The sequence below is a fragment of the Ranitomeya variabilis genome, chromosome 6, assembly GCF_051348905.1.
Source record: "Ranitomeya variabilis isolate aRanVar5 chromosome 6, aRanVar5.hap1, whole genome shotgun sequence".
Classification (NCBI taxonomy): Eukaryota; Metazoa; Chordata; class Amphibia; order Anura; family Dendrobatidae; genus Ranitomeya; species Ranitomeya variabilis.
Genome location: NC_135237.1, coordinates 386,910,174 through 386,930,910, shown reverse-complemented (window position 1 = coordinate 386,930,910; position 20,737 = coordinate 386,910,174).

The following is a 20,737-nucleotide window of genomic DNA, read 5'->3' as shown; positions in this document are numbered from 1 at the left end:
TGTGTGCCACCGAAAACCACTGTGTAATACTTGGCCATTTATTTTTTGGGGGTAAATTCTCCCTGTAAAAAAAAAAATAATTAGTGGGAGATAAAGATTGGCAAGTCTGCCTCTGTGCCAGTCCTGTGTGTGGCATCTGTCTCTCATTGTGTGCCACCGAAAACCACTGTGTAATACTGGGCTATTTTTTTTGGGGGGGGGGTAAATTCTCCCTGTAAAAAAAAAAATTAGTGGGAGATAAAGATTGGCAAGTTGGCCTCTGTGCCATTGCTGTGTGTGGCATATGTCTCTCATTGTGTGCCACCGAAAACCACTGTGTAATACTTGGCCATTTATTTTTTGGGGGTAAATTCTCCCTGTAAAAAAAAATAAAAATTAGTGGGAGATAAAGATTGGCAAGTCTGCCTCTGTGCCATAGCTGTGTGTGGCATCTGTCTCTCATTGTGTGCCACTGAAAACCACTGTGTAATACTGGGCCTTTTTTTGGGGGGGGGTAAATTCTCCCTGTAAAAAAAATAATTAGTGGGAGATAAAGATTGGCAAGTCTGCCGCTGTGCCAGTCCTGTGTGTGGCATCTGTCTCTCATTGTGTGCCACCGAAAACCACTGTGTAATAGTGGGCCATTTTTTGGGGGGGGTAAATTCTACCTTTTAAAAAAAATAATTAGTGGGAGATAAAGATTGGCAAGTCTGCCTCTGTGCCAGTCCTGTGTGTGGCATCTGTCTCTCATTGTGTGCCACTGAAAACCACTGTGTAATACTTGGCCATTTTTTTTGGGGGGGGGTAAATTCTCCCTGTAAAAAAAAAAATTGTTAGTGGGAGATAAAGATTGGCAAGTCTGCCTCTGTGCCAGTCCTGTGTGTGGCATCTGTCTCTCATTGTGTGCCACAGAAAACCTAGTGTGTAATATATATATATATATATTTTTTTAAAATTCTCCCAGGAAAAAAAAATAATTAGTGGGAGATAAAGATTGGCAAGTCTGCCTCTGTGCCATTGCTGTGTGTGGCATCTGTCTCTCATTGTGTGCCACCAAAAACCACTGTGTAATACTTGGCCATTTATTTTTTGGGGGTAAATTCTCCCTGTAAAAAAAAAAAATAATTAGTGGGAGATAAAGATTGGCAAGTCTGCCTCTGTGCCAGTCCCGTGTGTGGCATCTGTCTCTCATTGTGTGCCACCGAAAACCACTGTGTAATACTGGGCCATTTTTTGGGGGGGGGTAAATTCTCCCTGAAAAAAAAAAAATTAGTGGGAGATAAAGATTGGCAAGTCTGCCTCTGTGCCATTGCTGTGTGTGGCATCTGTCTCTCATTGTGTGCCACCGAAAACCACTGTGTAATACTGGGCCTTTTTTTTGGGGGGGGTAAATTCTCCCTGTAAAAAAAAAAATAGTAGTGGGAGTCTGGGAGATAAAGATTGGCAAGTCTGCCTCTGTGCCAGTCCTGTGTGTGGCATCTGTCTCTCATTGTGTGCCACCGAAAACCTAGTGTGTAATATTGTTTTTTTTTTTTTTTTTTAAATTCTCCCATAAAAAAAAAAATAGTGGGAGATTAAGATTGGCATTTCTGCTTGAGTGCTGGTCCTGTGTGTGCCATCTGTCTCAAATTATTGGGGCACAGAAAACCTAGTGTGTAACATTGGGCCTGATTTTCCTTTCAGTGTCAGGCACCTATAAAGGTATATATAAATCCAACAGAAGTTTGAGTTCACCTTATAAGTTGTTTTACAGTAACAAATACCGTTACTTTGGTTACATTTTGCAAACAATGAGGAAGTCTAGTGGAAGAGGTCGTGGCCGTGGGCGGTCATTGTCAGCTGGTAATGATGGTAGTGGTGGTGGAGCATCAGGTGGTCGTGGTAAAAGCAGTACAGCACCTAAGTCTCGAGTTGTTGAGCCAGGTTCGTTGTCTGGCTACACAAGGCCTCGAACGCTCTCTTTTCTGGGAGTAGGAAAACCACTTTTGAAGCCGGAGCAGGAGGAACAAGTATTGGCTTTCATTGCTGACTCTGCCTCTAGCTCTTTCGCCTCCTCCTCGGAAAGTGCCAAATGTCAGAGCAGTGCATCGTCAGTGGATGCTCCCGGTCAGGAGCAAGTCGCTTCCTTGTGTCCTTCACCCAGAACAACAGTGAAGGATGCGTCAGTCGACAGAACAGGTTACTCCATGGAGCTCTTTACACATACCATTCCTGGGTTAGACAGTGAAACAGTTAACAGGCCATGCCCATTAGAAGTTGAATCGGACATGGAGTGCACAGATGCACAGCCACAGCCAGATTACTATGCTGTTCCTTTGACTCAGACTAGAACATTGCCCTCGCAGTGTACTGAGGCAGAATCAAACCCAGCGGAGACTATGGTGCCCCGTCACGAACGCTATACCACCGGCTTACACGGTGACACAGACGAAGTTGCACACGACATAGAAGAGGAGGTCATAGATGACCCAGTTGTTGACCCCGATTGGCAGCCATTGGGGGAACAGGGTGCAGGCGGCAGTAGTTCTGAAGCGGAGGAGGAGGAGCCACAGCAGGCATCAACATCACAACAGGTTCCATCTGCCGGGCCCGTATCTGGCCAAAAACGCGTGGCAAAACCAAAACCAGTTGGAGGACAGTGTGGCCATCCGGTTAAAGAAGCTCAGTCTGCAATGCCTGAAAAGGTATCCGATAGTAGAAAGAGTGCAGTCTGGCATTTTTTTAAACAACATCCAAATGATCAGCGCAAAGTCATCTGTCAAAAATGTTCAACTACCTTAAGCAGAGGTCAGAATCTTAAAAGTCTAAATACAAGTTGCATGCATAGACACTTATCCACCATGCATTTGCAAGCCTGGACTAACTACCAAACGTCCCTAAAGGTTGCAGCACCCTCGGCCAATGAAGCTAGTCAGCAACGCTACATCCCTTCCCTCACTGTAAACCCACCATTTCCCGCACCACCTGCAGTATCTGTGCAGCTTTCGTCGCCAGGCCAAAGCAGTCAGGGAATCACCAGGTTTGCAGTAGGAAACACTGCATGTAGGGCACCGGCAAGAATTCCATCTCCAACCCTCTCTCAGTCACCCATGTTCACCGGCACCGCCGCTAGTTCCACGATCTCCAGCTCTCCAGTCCAGCTCACCCTACATGAGACTCTTGTTAGGAAAAGGAAGTACTCATCCTCGCATCCGCGTACACAGGGTTTGAATGCCCACATTGCTAGACTAATCTCATTAGAGATGATGCCCTACCGGTTAGTTGAAAGCGAAGCTTTCAAAGCGCTGATGGACTACGCTGTACCACGCTACGAGCTACCCAGTCGACACTTCTTTTCTAGAAAAGCTATCCCAGCCCTCCAACAGCATGTTAAAGATCGCATCGTCCATGCACTCAGGCAGTCTGTGACTACAAAGGTGCACCTGACAACAGATGCATGGACCAGTAGGCATGGCCAGGCACGTTACGTGTCCATCACGGCACACTGGGTGAATGTGGTGGATACAGGGTCCACAGGGGACAGCAATATTGGGACCGTTCTGCCTAGCCCATGGTCAAGGAAAGAGTTGGCTGTAGGCGTTCGCCCCCCCTCCTCCTCTTCCTCCTCCTCCTGCAGAAGCGAGAGCTCGTCCACGGACCGCAGTCGCACATCCACTCCATCTGCAGCTGCCACTGTTGCACACCAGGTGTGCCATTATGGGACAGCTAGTGGCAAGCGTCAGCAGGCTGTATTGGCAATGAAGTGTTTGGGCGACAACAGACACACCACGGAAGTTCTGTCCGAGTTCTTGCAGAAAGAAACTCAGTCATGGCTGGGCACTGCACATCTTGAGGCAGGCAAGGTAGTGAGTGATAACGGAAGGAATTTCATGGCTGCCATAGCCCTTTCCCAACTGAAACACATTCCTTGCCTGGCTCACACCTTAAACCTGGTGGTGCAGTGCTTCCTGAAAAGTTATCCGGGGTTACCCGACCTGCTCCTCAAAGTGCGCAGACTTTGCTCGCATATCCGCCGTTCGCCCGTACACTCCAGCCGTTTGCAGAACTATCAGCGTTCTTTGAATCTTCCTCAGCATCGCCTAATCATCGATGTTGCAACAAGGTGGAACTCCACACTGCACATGCTTCAGAGAGTGTGCGAACAGAGGCGTGCTGTTATGTATTTGTGGGAGGATACACGGGCAGGCAGTTGGATGGCAGACATGGAGTTGTCAGGTGTGCAGTGGTCGAAGCTACAAGACCTGTGTCAAGTCCTTCGGTGTTTTGAGGAATGCACACGGCTGGTTAGTGCAGACAACGCCATAATAAGCATGAGCATCCCCCTAATGCGTCTGCTGATGCAAAGTTTGACGCACATAAAGGAGCAGGCGTCTGCAGCCGAGGAAGAGGAAAGCCTTGATGACAGTCAGCCATTGTCTGGTCAGGGCCGTGTAGAGGACGCGGTAGCGGGCGAAGAGGATGAGGAGGACGAGGAGGATGATGGGGATGAGTACTTTTTTAATGAGGAAGCTTCTCCTGGGCCAACAGAAATTAGTGGCATTGCAAGGCCGGGTTCTGTTTTTTTAAGGGAGACAAGTGACGTAGATTTGCCTGTAACTGCCCCTCAAACCAGCACAACCGCAGATTTGACAACTGGAACTTTGGCCCACATGGCGGATTATGCCTTACGTATCCTCAAAAGGGACCCACGCATTATTAAAATGATGACCGATGACGATTACTGGTTGGCCTGCATCCTTGACCCTCGCTCTAAAGGCAAATTGCAAAATATTATGCCACATGAGAACCTCGAACAAATATTAGCAACCAAACAAGCAACTCTTGTAGACCGTTTGATTCAGGCATTCCCAGCACACAGCGCCGGTGATGGTTCTCACACGAGCTGCAGGGGGCTACAGGGCAGAGGTGTTAGAGGTGCACAGATCAGAAGTGGCGTTGGACAGAGGGGTTTTCTGACCAGGTTGTGGAGTGATTTCGCAATGACCGCAGACAGGACAGGTACTGCAGCATCTATTCAAAGTGACAGGAGACAACATTTGTCCAGTATGGTTACTAACTATTTTTCATCCCTTATCGATGTTCTCCCTCAAGCGTCATTCCCATTTGATTACTGGGCATCCAAATTAGACACCTGGCCTGAATTGGCAGAATATGCATTGCAGGAGCTTGCTTGCCCAGCAGCTAGTCTGCTATCAGAAAGAATATTCAGTGCTGCTGGTTCAATATTAACCGAAAAAAGGAATCGTCTGGCTACCCAAAATGTATATGATCTCACCTTCATTAAAATGAACCACTCCTGGATTTCAAATTATTTTGCCCCACCTTTCCCGGCTGACACCTAGCTTTCCTATAAAAAGGTCTTGCTTGTGGACTGGTCTTACTGAGTATTCCAATCTCTTAATTTGCAGCAGCTGTTTATCCAGCATATGACATGTTTACACCTCCCTCAATGGGAAAATTCCCCCCACGGGGCCGTGGTCTCGCCACTTGGCGCAAGCACCCGTTACAGTGCTGTTTGTCTGAAGAGGTGGGTGTGCCCGCTTTTGGTCGACGGCACTGGCACTGGGTCCCTCATAGTACAATGAAGTGTCTCTGGCGGTGGGCACCCAACGTCAGACACACCGTTGTAACATGAGGGGCCCTGGGACGGTACCGCCGGCCACAAGAGAGTTCACCCCCCCAGCTCAAACTGTGCTCTAACGCATGCAAAATTATCTCGCACAGCTCCACCAATGTTTAGTCTATGCGCTGATATCATTCAATGCCTGGCACTGACAATACCAATTTGTTGACATCTATGATGCTAGTTAAAGTAGTCTGGGTCAGTGTCCTATATTGACACCAGTAAATACTTACTGCCAAATTACTTTGTCAGAAACTCAGCAGATGAGCCCACTCCTGTACCTAAGTATGCCACACTTTTTTTGTTGTTGTTTTGCGAGACATTAACATCTATTTATTTTTTGTGAGTGAGTACTAACTGTGTCAGACACTCCTTGCAATCCTCCTCCGCTGACCGCAATGCTGCCTGTGTATCCATGTAACCGATTTAAAACTGCCATGAGCCTATCTTTTGTTATTTTAGGCCTTCGTTAGCCTGTCTGCGGGCCCTCCTTGCAATACTCCTCCACTGACCACAATGCTGCCTGTGTATCCATGTAACTGATTTAAAACTGCCATGAGCCTATCTTTTGTTATTTTAGGCCTTCGTTAGCATGTCTGCGGGCCTTCATTAGCCTGTCTGCTGTCCCTCCTTGCAATACTCCTCCACTGACCACAATGCTGCCTGTGTATCCATGTAACCGATTTAAAACTGCCATGAGCCTATCTTTTGTTATTTTAGGCCTTCGTTAGCCTGTCTGCGGTCACTCCTTGCAATACTCCTCCACTGACCACAATGCTGTCTGTGTATCCATGTAACCGATTTAAAACTGCCATGAGCCTATCTTTTGTTATTTTAGGCCTTCGTTAGCCTGTCTGCGGTCCCTCCTTGCAATACTCCTCCACTGACCACAATGCTGCCTGTGTATCCATGTAACCGATTTAAAACTGCCATGAGCCTATCTTTTGTTATTTTAGGCCTTCGTTAGCCTGTCTGCGGGCCTACATTAGCCTGTCTGCGGTCCCTCCTTGCAATACTCCTCCACTGACCACAATGCTGCCTGTGTATCCATGTAACCGATTTAAAACTGCCATGAGCCTATCTTTTGTTATTTTAGGCCTTCGTTAGCCTGTCTGCGGTCCCTCCTTGCAATACTCCTCCACTGACCACAATGCTGCCTGTGTATCCATGTAACCGATTTAAAACTGCCATGAGCCTATCTTTTGTTATTTTAGGCCTTCGTTAGCCTGTCTGCGGTCCCTCCTTGCAATACTCCTCCACTGACCACAATGCTGCCTGTGTATCCATGTAACCGATTTAAAACTGCCATGAGCCTATCTTTTGTTATTTTAGGCCTTCGTTAGCCTGTCTGCGGTCCCTCCTTGCAATACTCCTCCACTGACCACAATGCTGCCTGTGTATCCATGTAACCGATTTAAAACTGCCATGAGCCTATCTTTTGTTATTTTAGGCCTTCGTTAGCCTGTCTGCGGGCCTACATTAGCCTGTCTGCGGTCCCTCCTTGCAATACTCCTCCACTGACCACAATGCTGCCTGTGTATCCATGTAACCGATTTAAAACTGCCATGAGCCTATCTTTTGTTATTTTAGGCCTTCGTTAGCCTGTCTGCGGTCCCTCCTTGCAATACTCCTCCACTGACCACAATGCTGCCTGTGTATCCATGTAACCGATTTAAAACTGCCATGAGCCTATCTTTTGTTATTTTAGGCCTTCGTTAGCCTGTCTGCGGTCCCTCCTTGCAATACTCCTCCACTGACCACAATGCTGCCTGTGTATCCATGTAACCGATTTAAAACTGCCATGAGCCTATCTTTTGTTATTTTAGGCCTTCGTTAGCCTGTCTGCGGGCCTACATTAGCCTGTCTGCGGTCCCTCCTTGCAATACTCCTCCACTGACCACAATGCTGCCTGTGTATCCATGTAACCGATTTAAAACTGCCATGAGCCTATCTTTTGTTATTTTAGGCCTTCGTTAGCCTGTCTGCGGTCCCTCCTTGCAATACTCCTCCACTGACCACAATGCTGCCTGTGTATCCATGTAACCGATTTAAAACTGCCATGAGCCTATCTTTTGTTATTTTAGGCCTTCGTTAGCCTGTCTGCGGTCCCTCCTTGCAATACTCCTCCACTGACCACAATGCTGCCTGTGTATCCATGTAACCGATTTAAAACTGCCATGAGCCTATCTTTTGTTATTTTAGGCCTTCGTTAGCCTGTCTGCGGTCCCTCCTTGCAATACTCCTCCACTGACCACAATGCTGCCTGTGTATCCATGTAACCGATTTAAAACTGCCATGAGCCTATCTTTTGTTATTTTAGGCCTTCGTTAGCCTGTCTGCGGGCCTACATTAGCCTGTCTGCGGTCCCTCCTTGCAATACTCCTCCACTGACCACAATGCTGCCTGTGTATCCATGTAACCGATTTAAAACTGCCATGAGCCTATCTTTTGTTATTTTAGGCCTTCGTTAGCCTGTCTGCGGTCCCTCCTTGCAATACTCCTCCACTGACCACAATGCTGCCTGTGTATCCATGTAACCGATTTAAAACTGCCATGAGCCTATCTTTTGTTATTTTAGGCCTTCGTTAGCCTGTCTGCGGTCCCTCCTTGCAATACTCCTCCACTGACCACAATGCTGCCTGTGTATCCATGTAACCGATTTAAAACTGCCATGAGCCTATCTTTTGTTATTTTAGGCCTTTGGTTAGGGCCTATTAACGGTGTCTGCCCCTCCCTGGTGTTTGTCCTCAACTGAATAAATCTGAGCTTCAACCTTCTGGCTCTCATTAAGTGCTGTTTTTTAAAAAATTTGGTGGTTAGGGCCTACTAACGGTGTCTGCCCCTCCCTGGTGTTTGTCCTCAACTGAATAAAGCTGAGCTTCAACCTTCTGGCTTTCGGCCTATAGTATCAGATATTAAACTGCATTTGGCCTTCAACTTTGGTTAGGGCCTACTAACGGTGTCTGCCCCTCCCTGGTGTTTGTCCTCAACTGTATAAACCTGAGCTTCAACCTTCTGGCTCTCATTAAGTGCTGTTTTTTTTTTAAATTGGTGGTTAGGGCCTACTAACGGTGTCTGCCGCTCCCTGGTGTTTGTCCTTAACTGTATAAAGCTGAGCTTCAACCTTCTGGCTCTCATTAAGTGCTGTTTTTAAAAAAATTGGTGGTTAGGGCCTACTAACGGTGTCTGCCGCTCCCTGGTGTTTGTCCTCAACTGTATAAAGCTGAGCTTCAACCTTCTGGCTCTCATTAAGTGCTGTTTTTAAAAAGCTTGGTGGTTACGGCCTACTAACGGGGTCTGCCGCTCCCTGGTGTTGTCCTCCACTGTATAAAGCTGAGCTTCAGTCTTTAGGCTTTTGGCCTATAGTAGCAGATATTAAACTGCATTTGGCCTACTAGTGTGGTTGGGCCCTTAAAACAGTGTCTGCTGCTCCTGGGTTTGCTACTCCACTGAACAAAGCAATGCCGCCTGTTTAGTCCTGTTACCAATTTTGAACTGCCTTTAGCCTGCTTTATTCTTTGGCCCTATATCTGTGTTTCCTCCTCATCCTGCCCATTGCCCAGCCACTGCTAGATGAGTCTGCTGGTACATTGACCTAGACCACTACATTCCCCTTGCACTCTACACATCCAGAATCTGACCCTGCTGAAAGGTTCCCCTTCCCGCATGTTATACCACCTTACACAGGGACAAAGAGGAAGGTGCAGATGAAAGTGCAGGTTCCTTCATCAGGTGGGGGGGCATACTCGTTGGCGACGTCACTGGCACAGGGCCCCTCAGGGTACGCAAAAGTGTTGCTGCTGGTGGGAGGCGCCCCCGCCGTGCAAACACACCGCTGTACTTTGAGGGGCCCTGTGCCAGTGCCAATACCAACGAGTGGGCCCCCCCTGCTTGCTTAGGATCACAGCACTTGCAAACTTACCTCTCACTGCTCCACCGCCGTGACGTAGTCCACGTTTCCTGGGCCCACTAAAACCTTGAACCAGCCCTACCCCCCACAACTTTTGCCAAATGACCCCCAATTTCCAATGCCCAACTATTATTATAAAGTTAATTAAGATTGACTAGCTTCAGAAACAAGAATGGATGTTTTGGGCATTAAAATGGGCACTGTAGGTGTTTTCCTGGCCTCCACTCACTGTCGACTATGCTTCCCCATTGACTTGCATTGGGTTTCGTGTTTCGGTCCATCCCCGACTTTTAGCGATAATCGGCCGACTGCACTCGACTCAACTCTGGACAAAGTCGGGTTTCGCAAAACCCGACTCGATCTTAAAAAAATGAAAGTCGCTCAACCCTATTGGGGAACACTGCATGAACCAATCCTAATTAGTGAGATCAGAAGAGTCACCCACACACTTCAGATGAATGTCAGCAGATACCATCCCAACTCTCCCATTCACAGGAGCACTGGGTCATCTTGTGTCCTCTATTCTGTTCTCTCACTCCTATGTTGTCTCTTCTGTTCTCTCGCTTCTGCATTATCAGTCATAGAAGAAAGAGGATTGTCAGTATGAAATCATCTATCAGGAGAGGCGAGGGGGTCCTCAAACACATTAGACCCGTCGATATAGGAGGTGTCTGCCAAGATTAGTCTAATTTGTATTGTGCCCTTTACAGTCTCTTTAATATTAAAGGAGTTACCCAGGAATATTTTGTTTTTGTACTATGGGCCTAAGAACTTAGGGGCAGGTAGTTGCCAACTACTTACCTATTCTGCCCACAGCCAATCTCTGCCGGGTTAGAGCGGTCATAGACCACTCCTTACAGTGATTCTGCGGTTTACAGTGATTTCATGGCGAAGGAGCATCAGCTACTCCACCGCTCTGCTCTGTTGATGGGGTGTGACTGCTGATGTCATGCTGATTGACAACTGATTGTCTCCTGCCTAAGCTGGCTATCAATCAGCATGACATCGGCAGTCATGCCCCATCTACAGCGCAGCCCCAAACAGCAGCTCTGTTGACAGGATGTGACTGCTGACATCATGCTGATTGACAACTGATTGCCTCCTGCCTCAGCTGGCTATCAATCAGCATGACATCAGCAGTCATGCCCCGTCTACAGCGCAGCCCCAAACAGCATCTCTGTTGACGTGGTGTGACTGCTGACGTCATGCTGATTGACAACTGATTGTCTCCTGCCTAAGCTGGCTGTCAATCAGCGTGACATCAGCAGTCATGCCCCATCTACAGTGCAGCCCCGAACAGCAGCTCTGTTGAAGGGATGTGACTGCTGACGTCATGCTGATTGACAACTGATTGTATCCTGCCTCAGCTGGCTATCAATCAGCATGACATCGGCAGTCATGCCCCATCTACAGTGTAGCCCCAAAGAGCAGCTCTGTTGACGTGAAGCTGCAGAATTGCCAGCAGGAGTGGTCTGTGACCACTCTGAGCTAGTGATGGCTAGGACATTCAGGGAATTAGGCTGTCAGGCTATCTGCCTGATAGTTCTTAGTCCTACAGTAAAAAAATAAAAAAATTCCGGAAAACCTTTTAAAATATTTCTACCTATAGAATGTGTAAGATTATATTTTGCATTGTATTCACTTTGTTCCAACAGTATGATAGAGTAGGTAACCTGAAATCACCTTGTTTTTAGACAACTCACTAACAAATCAGGAATAGACCAAAACTTTCTTGCAAACACATTGGTGATCCATAGCCAATCATAAAGATTTTGAGTTATGTTTATCTATAGCTTGAGATATTTACAATCAAATTTTAAATGATGATAACAAGAATCACAATAAGTTGTACTACTCAAGCTTCAAAATATCAGGGACACATCAAATTCTTGGAATACTAGAAAAAGTGTCCTGTTTTCACAGACTATAACAGAATTTATGGGCACCTCAAAATCCTGCAATATGAGTTTCTTTAATTCCCTGAGGTCTTCAGTGCCGGTATTGTGAATAAAAAGTACACAAGATACATTAGGTTTCTTTGGTATTGTGTATACAGTGCAGCACATCTCATTTGAAGATGCTAAATAAGAAATGAAAGCTTTCAGTCACTTTTCTGATGCAACATACAGTGACATTTAATGGGTAGATTCTTCATGACATTCTTACCTCATATGGGACACTTTGAAAAAGACACATTGAAAACATTTACAATAAATCCGATAAAGCCATGCATAGCTGGATGAGATGTCAACTTGGTTTTATTACAGTATGTACCTGTGTGATGATATTTCACTGGCCTCCTGACAATTGGTTTTCATGGAAACGTCCTATAGGATTCCCTGGGGGATTTTTGATGTGATCACGCAGACATGTTTCATGGATGGATAATGTCTAACTCGGCATCAATTTGCATGGATTAATGGTTTCTAAAGAAAACATCTTGAAGTAGATGTAGCAAGGCGATTTTGCAAGGAAAACTCGAACCAAATAAGGCGTATTCCTTGGTGTATTTGTGCATCAGTGCATCTAGATATTTTATTTAAATTGTACTCAATGAGCTCTGGTCTTGGAGATGTATTCACAGAAAGGTTCTCAGCATACAAATCATAATTTTATTTTCCCTTGCAAACAAAGGCATTGCAAGGTACAACTGTGTTGAATAATTGTGACTTGAATGGGAGGTTCCAGCTCGTAGAGGACATTATTATGATGCATTGCACGGGGAGAGCTTTTACTCTTTCTTACACACACACACTTACTTGTATATTTCTATACATCCTCATGTTGTGACTACTTCCCTAATGAAAGAAGTGCCTGATGTATTTTTCATAGTATATCCGTCCTTGATTCTATTAGTACAAGCAGATTGAATCTGATTGTTGTTTGCTATGTATAATGCATGAGTGATATACAGTTAAGAATTGTATATGAAGTGGATAATATTTGCATATATAACATGCATTTGACAATTCCATTTTTAACCCCTTTCTGCCATTGGACGTACTATTCTGTCCATGTGACCAGGGTCCTAATTCCCATGAATGGAATAGTATGTCACACGCGATCAGCCGCGCTCCCGTGGGAAGCGCGGATGATCGCGGCCGGGTGTCAGCTGATTATCACAGCTGACACCAGGCACTTTTAACCCCCGATACACTGCGATCAAACAAGATTGCAGCGTTCTGGTGGCATAGAGAAGCATTGCGCAGGGAGGGGGCTCCCTGCATTCTTCCCTGAGACCCTCAGAACAACGTGATGTGATCGTGTTGTTCCGAGGGTCTACTCCCTGCAGGCCTCCAGATCCAATGTGGCCTCGGGGTGATTCCAGGTCCTGCAGGGAGGTGGCTTCTCAGTGCCTGCTGAGAGCAGACAGCGGCAAGCCTCCTCTGCCTGTCAGATCGGTGATCTGACATAGCGCTGTGCAAAGTGTCAGATCAGCGATCTGACTTTATACAGTGATGCCCACCCTGTGACAATGTAAAAAAGTTAAAAAAATACATTTTTTACTGTCTAAAAATATATTTTTTTTAAATTCCTAAATAAAGAAAAAAAATGTTGTTCCAATAAATACATTTCTTTATGTAAATAAAAAACAAAGCAATAAGAGTACACATATTTAGTATTGCGGCTCTGCATTATAATCTTTAGTGAAACACTTGGAGGTTCAAAGTTCTCACAACACATCTAGATAAGTTCTTGGGGGGGGTCTAGTTTCCAATATGGGGTCACTTGTGGGGGGTTTCTACTGTTTAGGCACATCAAGGGCTCTGCAAACGCAACATGACGCCCGCAGACTATTCCATCAAAGTCTGCATTCCAAAACGGCGCTCCTTCCTTTCCGAGCTCTGCCATGCGCTCAAACGGTGGTCCCCCCACATTTGGGGCATCAGCGTACTCAGGACAAATTGAAAAACAACTTTTGGGGTCCAATTTCTCCGGATACCCTTGGGAAAATTTAAAAGTGTGGGCTAAAAGATCATTTTTGTAGAAAAAAAATGATTTTTTAATTTTCATGGCTCTACATTATAAACTTTAGTGAAACAGTTTGGGGTTCAAACTGCACACCACACATCTAGATAAGTTCCTTAGGTAGTATAGTTTTCAAAATGGGGTCATATGTGGGGTTTTTCCACTGTTTAGGCACATCAGGGGCTCTCCAAACGCAATATGGCGTCTGATCTCAATTCCAGACAATTCTGTGTTGAAAAAGTCAAACGGTGCTCCTTCCCTTCCGAGTTCTGCCATGCGCCCAAACAGTGGTTTACTCCCACATATGGGGTATCAGTATACTAAGGATAAACTGCACAACAACTTTTGGGGTCAAATTTCTTTTGTTACCCTTGAGAAAATAAAAAATTGAGGGTGAAAACTTCTGTGAAGCACTTGTTTGTTCAAAGTGCTCATGACACATCTAGATAAGTTCTTTAGGGGGTCACTTGTGGGTAGTTTCCACTGCTTAGGCACATCAGGGGCTCTCCAAATGTGACATGGCGTCCAATCTCAATTCCAGCCAATTTTGCATTGAAAAGTAAAACGGTGCTCCTTCCTAAAGATGAGCAGTGTTCGAGTCGAACTGTTCGCCATTTTTTAATTCCAGCTGTTTTGGGCGGTGTTCGAGTCGTTCGACGAACTCGAAAGGTTTGCTTAAAATTCGGCTGTTCGAGTTTCTGTTCGATAACTGTTCGTTCACCAAAAGCCTAACTTGATTTTCAGACTAAAACTGCTTATCAATGTTAATAGACTGTTTCAGTGTATAGTGGGCGGGGGATAGAGCTGTGCTGAAATAATGTCCTTGCCCTATAAGAACCAGCCATTTTCCCCATCGCCACCATTTCCTCACTGCTGCAGCTTAGTGTTAGACAGCAAAGCTGCTGCTGTGGGCGCTATACAGTCTAATGCCGGCGTCACACTCAGCGTATTAAAATACGGTCCGTTTTTTTACGGCCGTAATACGCAGTAATTGTCCCAAAACACTGTTCCGTATTCAATGCGAGGATGTGATTTTTATGCACAAATTTATCTGTGTGTCATCCGTATGGCATCCGTAAGGCTTCCGTACGGCGATTTTTTTGCACAGGCTTGCAAAATGGACATATCATGGATCAAATATTCTTAAAAACATATATACAGTCTATATATATATATATATATATATATATATATATATATATATATATATAAATATGTCGGTGAGACACATATATATATATATATATATATATATATATTTATATTTCATATAGCGCTAGATAGCATAAAGGGCGGTAATTCAATTGCCGGCTATCTCCTTCACAAACCCGACAGGATATGAGACATGGTTTACATACAGAAAACCATGTCATATCCCTTCTTTTCTAATATATAATTGCCTAGAATACTACTTCCTGCAATTTGTGCCAACTTCCGTGGCTTTGTCCGGAGCTAATGTCCGGAGATAATGTCCGGAGCTAATGTCCGGAGATAATGTCCGGAGCTAATGTCCGGAGCTAATGTCCGGAGATAAGTGACGTCACCAGTGTCCTACACCCAGGCAGAGCACAGTGGCCCCAGGCAGAGCACAGGGGCCCCAGGCAGAACATGAGGCCCCAGGCAGAGCACAGGGGCCCCAGGCAGAGCACAGGGGCCCCAGGCAGCATATGGGGCCCCAGGCAGAGCACAGGGGCCCCAGGCAGCATATGGGGCCCCAGGCAGAGCACAGTGGCCCCAGGCAGAGCACACACCAAATCGGAGGCCGAGGGGCCCAGCCAACCAAATCGGAGGCCGAGGAGCCCCGCCCACCAAATCGAAGGCCGAGTGGCCCCGCCCACCAAAGCGGAGGCCGAGGGGCCCGGCCCCGCCCACCAAAGCGGAGGCCGAGGGGCCCCGACCACCACATCGGAGGCCGAGGGTCCCCGCCCACCAAATCGGAGGCCGAGGGTCCCCGCCCACCAAATCGGAGGCCGAGGGTCCCCGCCCACCAAATCGGAGGCCGAGGGTCCCCGCCCACCAAATCGGAGGCCGAGGGTCCCCGCCCACCAAATCGGAGGCCGAGGGTCCCCGCCCACCAAATCGGAGGCTGAGGGTCCCCGCCCACCAAATCGGAGGCCGGGGGTCCCCGCCCTCCAAATCGGAGGCCGAGGGGCCCCGCCCACCACATCGGAGGCCGAGGGGCCCCGCCCACCAAATCGGAGGCCGAGGGTCCCCGCCCATCAAATCGGAGGCCGAGGGTCCCCACCCACCAAATCGGAGGCCGAGGGTCCACACCATCCAAATCGGAGGCCGAGGGGCCCCGCCCACCAAATCGGAGGCCGACGGGCCCCACCCACCAAAGCGGAGGCCGAGGGTCCCCGCCCACCAAATCGGAGGCCGAGGGTCCCCGCCCACCAAATTGGAGGCCGAGGGTCCCCGCCCACCAAATTGGAGGCCGAGGGGCCCCACCAACCAAATCGGAGGCCGAGGAGCCCCACCCACCAAATCGAAGGTCGAGGGGCCCCACCCACGAAAGCGGAGGCCGAGGGTCCCCGCACACCAAATCGGAGGCAGAGGGACACCACCCACCAAATCGGAGGCCAAGGGGCCCCGCCCACCAAAGCGGAGGCCGAGGGTCCCTGCCCACCAAATCGGAGGCCGAGGGTCCCTGCCCACCAAATAGGAGGCCGAGGGTCCCCGCCCACCAAATCGGAGGCCGAGGGTCCCCGCCCACCAAATCGGAGGCCGAGAGTCCCCGCCCACCAAATTGGAGGCCGAGGGGCCCCAACAACCAAATCGGAGGCCGAGGGGCTTCGCCAACCAAATCGGAGGCCGAGGGGCCCCGCCAACCAAATCGGAGGCCGAGGAGCCCCGCCCAACAAATCGAAGGCCGAGCGGCCCCGCCCACCAAAGCGGAGGCCGAGGGGCCCGGCCCTGCCCACCAAAGCGGAGGCCGAGGGTCCCCGCCCACCACATCGGAGGCCGAGGGTCCCCGCCCACCACATCGGAGGCCGAGGGTCCCCGCCCACCAAATCGGAGGCCGAGGGTCCCCGCCCACCAAATTGGAGGCCGAGGGGCCCCGCCTACCAAATCGGAGGCCGAGGGTCCCCGCCCACCAAATCGAAGGCCGAGGGTCCCCGCCCATCAAATCGGAGGCCGAGGGGCCTCGCCCACCAAATCGGAGGCCGAGGGGCCCCTCCCACCACATCGGAGGCCGATGGGCCCCGCCCACCAAATCGGAGGCCGAGGGTCCCCGCCCAACAAATCGGAGGCCAAGGGTCCCCGCCCACCAAATCGGAGGCCGAGGATCCCCGCCCACCAAATCGGAGGCCGAGGGTCCACACCAACCAAATCGGAGGCCGAGGGGCCCCGCCCACCAAATCGAAGGCCGAGGGTCGCCGCCCACCAAAGCGGAGGCCGAGGGTCCCCGCACACCAAATCGGAGGCAGAGGGACCCCGCCCACCAAATCGGGGGCCGAGGGGCCCCGCCCACCAAAGCGGAGGCCGAGGATCCCCGACCACCAAATCGGAGGCCGAGGGTCCCCGCCCATCAAATCGGAGGCCGAGGGGCCTCGCCCACCAAATCGGAGGCCGGGGGTCCCCGCCCACCAAATCGGAGGCCGAGGGGCCCCTCCCACCACATCGGAGGCCGATGGGCCCCGCCCACCAAATCGGAGGCCGAGGGTCCCCGCCCACCAAATCGGAGGCCAAGGGTCCCCGCCCACCAAATCGGAGGCCGAGGGTCCCCGCCCACCAAATCGGAGGCCGAGGGTCCACACCAACCAAATCGGAGGCCGAGGGGCCCCGCCCACCAAAGCGGAGGCCGAGGGTCCCCGCACACCAAATCGGAGGCAGAGGGACCCCGCCCACCAAATCGGGGGCCGAGGGGCCCCGCCCACCAAAGCGGAGGCCGAGGGTCCCTGCCCACCAAATCGGAGGCCGAGGGGCCCCGCCCACCAAAGCGGAGGCCGAGGGTCCCCGCACACCAAATCGGAGGCCGAGGGTCCCCGCACACCAAATCGGAGGCAGAGGGACCCCGCCCACCAAATCGGGGGCCGAGGGGCCCCGCCCACCAAAGCGGAGGCCGAGGATCCCCGACCACCAAATCGGAGGCCGAGGGTCCCTGCCCACCAAATCGGAGGCCGAGGGTCCCCGCCCACCAAATCGGAGGCCGAGGGTCCCCGCCCACCAAATCGGAGGCCGAGAGTCCCCGCCCACCAAATCGGAGGCCGAGGGGCCCCGCCAACCAAATCGGAGGCCGAGGGGCCCCGCCAACCAAATCGGAGGCCGAGGAGCCCCGCCCACCAAATCGAAGGCCGAGGGTCCCCGCCCACCAAATCGGAGGCCGAGAGTCCCCGCCCACCAAATCGGAGGCCGAGGGGCCCCGCCAACCAAATCGGAGGCCGAGGGTCCCCGCACACCAAATCGGAGGCAGAGGGACCCCGCCCACCAAATCGGGGGCCGAGGGGCCCCGCCCACCAAAGCGGAGGCCGAGGATCCCCGACCACCAAATCGGAGGCCGAGGGTCCCTGCCCACCAAATCAGAGGCCGAGGGTCCCCGCCCACCAAATCGGAGGCCGAGGGTCCCCGCCCACCAAATCGGAGGCCGAGAGTCCCCGCCCACCAAATCGGAGGCCGAGGGGCCCCGCCAACCAAATCGGAGGCCGAGGGGCCCCGCCAACCAAATCGGAGGCCGAGGAGCCCCGCCCACCAAATGGAAGGCCGAGCGGCCCCACCCACCAAAGCGGAGGCCGAGGGGCCCGGCCCCGCCCACCAAAGCGGATGCCAAGGGGCCCACGACCACCACATCGGAGGCCGAGGGGCCCCGCCCACCAAATCGGAGGCCGAGGGGCCCCGCCCACCAAATCGGAGGCCGAGGGTCCCCGCCCACCAAATCGGAGGCCGAGTCCCCGCCCACCAAATCGGAGGCCGAGGGTCCCCGCCCACCAAATCGGAGGCCAAGAGTCCCCGCCCACCAAATCGGAGGCCGAGGGGCCCCGCCAACCAAATCGGAGGCCGAGGGGCCCCGCCAACCAAATCGGAAGCCGAGGAGCCCCGCCCTCCAAATCGAAGGCCGAGCGGCCCCGCCCACCAAAGCGGAGGCTGAGAGGCCCGGCCCCGCCCACCAAAGCGGAGGCCGAGGGGCCCCGCCTACCACATCGGAGGCCGAGGGGCCCCACCAACCAAATCGGAGGCCGAGGAGCCCCGCCCACCAAATCGAAGGTCGAGCGGCCCTGCCCACCAAAGCGGAGGCAGAGGGACCCCGCCCACCAAATCAGAGGCCGTGGGGCCCCGCCAACCAAAGCGGAGGCCGAGGGTCCCCGCCCACCAAAGCGGAGGCCGAGGGTCCCCGCCCACCAAATCAGAGGTCGAGGGTCCCCGCCCACCAAATCGGAGGCCGAGGGTCCCCGCCCACCAAATCGGAGGCCGAGGGTCCCCACCCACCAAATCGGAGGACGAGGGGCCCCACCAACCAAATCGGAGGCCGAGGAGCCCCGCCCACCAAAAGTAAGTGCGGCCCCAAAAGTAAGTGCACCCCCGGGTGCAAAAGTAAGTGCGCCCCCGGGTGCAAAAGTAAGTGCGCCCCCGGGTGCAAAAGTAAGTGCGCCTCCGGGTGCAAAAGTAAGTGCGCCCCCGTGTGCAAAAGTAAGTGCGCCTCCGGGTGCAAAAGTAAGTGCGCCCCCGGGTGCAAAAGTAAGCGCGCCCCCGGCCCCGGGTGCAAAAGTAAGCGCGCCCCCCAGTCCCGTGTGTGAAAAGTGCTGCTGTAAATCTGGTAGCGCTGTTCAAGCACCATGTATTTCCTTCAGGAAATGCCCATCTAATATATAATTGCCTAGAATACTACTTCCTGCAATTTGTGCCAACTTCCGTGGCTTTGTCCGGAGCTAATGTCCGGAGATAATGTCCGGAGCTCATGTCCGGAGATAATGTCCGGAGCTAATGTCCGGAGCTAATGTCCGGAGATAAGTGACGTCACCAGTGTCCTACACCCAGGCAGAGCACAGGGGCCCCAGGCAGCATATGGGGCCCCAGGCAGAGCACAGTGGCCCCAGGCAGAGCACAGGGGCCCCAGGCAGCATATGGGGCCCCAGGCAGAGCACAGTGGTCCCAGGCAGAGCACAGGGGCCCCAGGCAGCCTATGGGGCCCCAGGCAGAGCACAGTGGCCCCAGGCAGAGCACAGGGGCCCCAGGCAGCATATGGGGCCCCAGGCAGAGCACAGGGGCCCCAGGCAGCATATGGGGCCCCAGGCAGAGCACAGTGGCCCCAGGCAGAGCACAGGGGCCCCAGGCAGAACATGGGGCCCCAGGCAGACCACAGGGGCCCCAGGCAGCATATGGGGCCCCAGGCAGCATATGGGGCCCCAGGCAGAGCACAGGGGCCCCAGGCAGAGCACAGGGGCCCCAGGCAGCATATGATGCCCGAGGCAGATCACAGGGGCCCCAGGCAGCATATGGGGCCCCAGGCAGAGCACAGGGGCCCCAGGCAGAACATGGGCCCCAGGCAGAGCACAGGGGCCCCAGGCAGAGCACAGGGGCCCCAGGCAGCATATGGGGTCCCAGGCAGAGCACAGGGGCCCCAGGCAGCATATGGGGCCCCAGGCAGAGCACAGTGGCCCCAGGCAGCATATGGGGCCCCAGGCAGAGCACAGTGGCCCCAGGCAGAGCACAGGGGCCCCAGGCAGCATATGGGGCCCCAGGCAGAGCACAGTGGTCCCAGGCAGAGCACAGGGGCCCCAGGCAGCTTATGGGGCCCCAGGCAGAGCACAGTGGCCCCAGGCAGAACATGGGGCCCCAGGCAGTGCACAGTGGCCCCAGGCAGAGCACAGGGGCCCCAGGCAGAACATGGGGCCCCAGCCAGAGCACAGGGGCCCCAGGCAGAGCACAGGGGCCCCAGGCAGCATATGGGGCCCCAGGCAGAGCACAGGGGCCCCAGGCAGCATATGGGGCCCCAGGCAGAGCACAGTGGCCCCAGGCAGAGCACAGGGGCCCCAGGCAGCATATGGGGCCCCAGGCAGAGCACAGTGGTCCCAGGCAGAGCACAGGGGCCCCAGGCAGCCTATGGGGCCCCAGGCAGAGCACAGGGGCCCCAGGCAGCCTATGGGGCCCCAGGCAGAGCACAGGGGCCCCAGGCAGCATATGGGGCCCCAGGCAGAGCACAGGGGCCCCAGGCAGCATATGGGGCCCCAGGCAGAGCACAGTGGCCCCAGGCAGAGCACAGGGGCCCCAGGCAGAACATGGGGCCCCAGGCAGAGCACAGGGGCCCCAGGCAGAGCACA